Genomic DNA, 5,000 nt, shown 5'->3' on the forward strand with positions numbered 1-5,000 from the left:
AAAAGAAACCGGGTCCCAGACGACCTCCCGAACGGCCGAAATTGAAGTGTATAATACACGTTTTTTCTGGATTCCGGGGTCCCGGAAAAAAATCTCCGGAAATCGCATAGTAAGTTCACGGGTTAAATAAAGCGCCACGCAAAATTTGAGCACCAACGGAAGACATTTGGGGATGCCGGTGTGCCGTAAACCAGGATTCGCCGAAACCTGATTATCGTGAAAATGAGTTAAAGCTCGTTATTTGAGGCTGAAATCGAACAGTTAACTCCCGAAAGCAGGTAGGACGCGTGATTGAAAAAAGAGGAGAAAAGAAACCGGTCCCAGACGACCTCCCGAACGGCCGAAATTGAAGTGTATAATACACGTTTTTTCGGATTCCGGTCCCGAAAAAATCTCCGGAAATCGATAGTAAGTTCACGGGTTAAATAAAGCGCCACGCAAAATTTGAGCACCAACGGAAGACATTTGGGGGTGCCGGTGTGCCGAAACCAGGATTTCCGAAACCTGATTATCGTGAAAATGAGTTAAAGCTCGTTATTTGAGGCTTAAATCGAACAAAGTTAACTCCCGAAAGCAGGTAGGACGCGTGATTAAAAAAGAGGGAGAAAAAGAAACCGGTCCCAGACGACCTCCCGAACGGCCGAAATTGAAGTGTATAATACACGTTTTTTCGGATTCGGTCCCTAAAAAAATCTCCGGAAATCGATAGATAGTAAGTTCACGGGTCAAATAAAGCGCCACGCAAAATTTGAGCACCAACGGAAGACATTTGGGGGTGCCGGTGGGCTAGAAACCGGATTTGTCGAAACAACAATGCCGGAATCATCGATCAATGAGAGAAGAAGGCGGGGCACCAAATGTCGGGAATGAGCGTGCAATGGCTAGACCATGGGGTACAAGTGCCGAGAATAACAAAAAATGACAAGGCATAGTCACCCAAGTGACGGGAATGGCTAGGCCATATGCAAATGCAAATGCCAGGCCACACGCCATGACATGCACCGGCATTGCATGAGCATGAGCAAGAATGGCTAGGCCATGCGGCAAATGCCTAGGCCACGGAGCACAATGAATGGCTAGGCCATGTGCGGCAAATGCCTAGGCCACGGCAACAATGACCGAGCATTGCCTTGGCCATGTGCGGCAATTGCCTAGGCCATGGGCACAATGACCGAGCATTGGCTTGGCCATGTGGCAAGTGCCTAGGCCATAGGCATAGGGCAAGTGCCATGGGCACCATGGGCACCATGGCCAGGCCATGTGCGGCAAGTGCCAGGCAGCCATGACCGAGCATTGCACCGGCACCATGACCGAGCATTGCCTGTGAGGCAAATGTGAGGCAAATGCCTAGGCCACATTGGGCACAATGACCGAGCATTGCCTAGGCCATGTGAGGCAAATGCCTAGGCCACGGCAACAATGACCGAGCATTGCCTAGGCCATGTGAGGCAAATGCCTAGGCCACGGGCACAATGACCGAGCATTGGCTTGGCCATGTGCAGCAAGTGCCTAGGCCATAGGCGGCAAGTGCCTAGGCCATGGGCACCATGACCGATCACTGCCTAGGCCATGTGCGGCAAGTGCCTAGGCCACGGCTACCATGACCGAGCATTGCCTAGGCCATGTGAGGCAAATGAGGCAAATGCCATGGCCACGGCCACCATGGCGGAGCATTGCCTTGGCCATGAGCAGCAAGTGCCTAGGCCGTGAGCAGCAAGTGCCTAGGCCATGGGCACAATGACCGATCACTGCCTAGGCCATGAGCAGCAAGTGCCTAGCCATGACCGAGCACATGGCCAGGCCATGGGCACCAAGTGACCGAGCAATGCCTAGGCCATGGGCACCAATGACCGAGCATTGCCTAGGCCATGTGCAGCAATGACCGAGCATTGCCTAGCCATGGCCGAGCAATGCCTAGGCCATGTGCAGCAACTGCCTAGGCCATGAGCAGCAAGTGCCTAGCCATGACCGAGCAATGCTTAGCAATGACCGAGCCCTAGGCCATGGGCACCAATGGCCGAGCAATGCCTAGGCATGGGCACCAATGATCGAGCAATGCTAGGCCATGGGCACCAAGTGACCGAGCAATGCTAGGCCATGGGCACCAAGTGACCGAGCACTTCCGTTGAATAGCCATGCCTAGGCATTTTGAGGTTAGTTGCCTAGGCCATGGGCGTGAAATGCCTACGCCAAGGGGCATTTTTAGGTTAGCTACCTAGGCCATGGGCACCAAGTGACCGAGCACTTCCGTTGAATAGCCATGCATAGGCATTTTGAGGTTAGTTGCCTAGGCCAAGGGGCATTTTGAGGTTAGTTGCCTAGGCCAAGGGGCATTTTGAGGTTAGTTGCCTAGGCCATGGGCGTGCATTGCCTAGCCACGGGCGCCTTATAAAGCCATGCGTGGGCATTTTTCAATTTGGAACGGATTTTACCGAGCAACGAAGCGTGAAACGCTAATTTAGGAGGTTTCTAAGGTAATTATATGATAGGGTGACCACGAGTCATAAAGGACAACCAACCGAAAGTCATCCCGACTCGGTTACCTCGATCGCTCCCAAAGACAAGCTATGAAAGGCTATACCTCAACTACCGATAAGATCCCGGTAACCGTGCCCAAATACTTCGTAGAGTTGTTGGTGACGGTCATAGGGTAATTTTAACAAGGAACGGACACTAGATGCTTGGTTGGTCCCATACGACGCACAACACGCACACACACACACACCCACCTAAGCCTGGACGGCGCCGTGAGCATTTTTCCACTGGGGACATATTTGCCCGAGCAACGAAGCCTACAAATGCTCAAAACCATTGGTAGTGTGATATTAAGGTGCAAGGTGGGTGGAAAATGAGGTGGAGGATGCCCAAAGTGCCCAACACAACCCACACAAAGGGCACACCCAACACGCATAGAGACACCGCTCGCCCCGACGCGGTTTCCGAGACCGAAACGAGTCCGAATAATTTTTTTCTTGAGCCTAAAACCAACTACTCCAAGTTAGCTACCCAAAAATGCAAGGTTTGCACAATATCATCCGTGGTTTGTCCCCCAAAGTCCCCCCACACCGAGATCTAGGCAGCAGACGCGCCCGCAGAAAATGACCCGACTTCGGAGACCCATAACTCCCTCAAAAAATATCCAAATGACGAATTTTTTTTTTCCAGCATCAAGTACTCCAAGTTAGCTTTCCAACCATATATCAAGCTCCCAAATTGAAGCTCATTTGGTCCTCCAAAACGGCGTTACAAAAACGTATCGCTATTCTGCACACCCAATGTTTCATGCTACAAGACCAAAACTATCAAAAAAGCCTCTATAGGGGGTAGTGAGGAGTCATGGCTGGGCACCATGGTGCATGTTTGCGTATGAATAAGGACCCCTACTCCGAGGCGTGGGCATGGCAAGACCCTAAGATGAAAAAAAAAAAAAATTTTTTTTTTTCCGCCATGCAAACCTGTTTCTGGGGCCCGTGAGGTGCACACGGGTTTTGTGATTGATTGTTGGCTATAGCGGTTGGGCTAGGCATCATGGTGCATGTTGCCGTAGGCATAAGGACCCCTACTCCGAGGCGTGGGCATGGCAAGACCCTTCATCGAGAAAAAAAAAATTCCGCCATGCATCCCGCTCCTGGGGCCCGTGAGAGGCACACGGTTTTGGCATCGTTGGCCGCTATTGTGGCCATCGTAAGTCCGCACAACCCCGTGCCGTGGTAAATCACCATGACTCGGGGGAACTATCATAGACGAGATTGGGCATCGATTGCTTGAGTGACGGGTACACGAGGATGGCGTTCGAGTAAGACCCTTAGTCCGAGGCGTGGTGCATGGTGAAAAACATTTATTGTCCGTAAATTATTATTTTTTTGAAAAAAATTATTCTACATCGGGTTTGGGCATCGATGCTCTGGAGTGACGGGTACACGGAGAAGGCCATCGAGTAAGACCCACTTTTTTTTTTTTTTTTAAAAAAAAAATTATTTATTTCAAAAAAAAAAATTCTTCTATGACGGGTTTGGGCATCGATGTGCGGGAGTGACGGGTACACGGAGAAGGCCATCGAGTAAGACCCACTTTTTTTTTTTTTTTTTTTTTTTTTTTTTAAAAAAATTATTTATTTTGAAAAAAATTCTTCTATGACGGGTTTGGGCATCGATGAGCCGGAGTGACGGTACACGGAGAAGGCCATCGAGTAAGACCCACTTTTTTTTTTTTTTTTTTTTTTTTTTTAAAAATATTTATTTTGAAAAAAATTCTTCTATGACGGGTTTGCATCGATTTTTTTTTTTTTTTTTTTAGGGTGAACCGTTAATGCTAGGTCCGGTGTCTTCTTCGCCCGCGTAAAATGATGTGGTGGGTCGACTAATGGTTTCTAGTAGATGCGGTTTGCTTTTTTAAAAAGGTTTTTTTTTTTTTTTTTTTTTTTGAAAGATCACCACGCCTCGGAGGTCCCTTCTATGACGGTTGTCCCTCGTTGATCGGAATGTCCCTAGGTTATCGTTGCTCTGATTGTCCCCCTGCTAGGCTACCGTGATGGGTTTGTCGGAAATCGGCTTTTGAGAATCGTTGCCCCTGGGTTTTCCCCTGAGTGATTAGGTGCTAATGAGTAAGGCCACAATCTTTAGTCGATAAGTAAGGATTGCAATGATGAGAGTCGTTAGCGAAGAAATCCGCTTGCTAGTGAGTTATCACAAAGACCAAGCCGATGATGCGCGGATGTATGGGTAGTCATAATATTGTGTCCCGAACCGATTATATTGAGCGTTGTCCGATCACATGTGTACTCTAATCGATGCTTTGTTTCTCGATTGCCGATTCTGATACGCCTTGAGCCGGGTTGTCCCTCGTTGATCGGAATGTCCCTCGGAATGTCCCTCGGTTTTCGACGCTACATGTGCCTTGAAAGGGTCGGACCCCAGCAGCCACGGAGCTTTATTGATCCTAGTGCGTTAGGGGGAAATGTCCTGGACAATGCATTGTTGCTCGGAATGTCCCTCGGTTTG

Source organism: Silene latifolia, unplaced genomic scaffold (assembly GCF_048544455.1).
Source record: "Silene latifolia isolate original U9 population unplaced genomic scaffold, ASM4854445v1 scaffold_443, whole genome shotgun sequence".
NCBI classification, from domain to species: Eukaryota; Viridiplantae; Streptophyta; class Magnoliopsida; order Caryophyllales; family Caryophyllaceae; genus Silene; species Silene latifolia.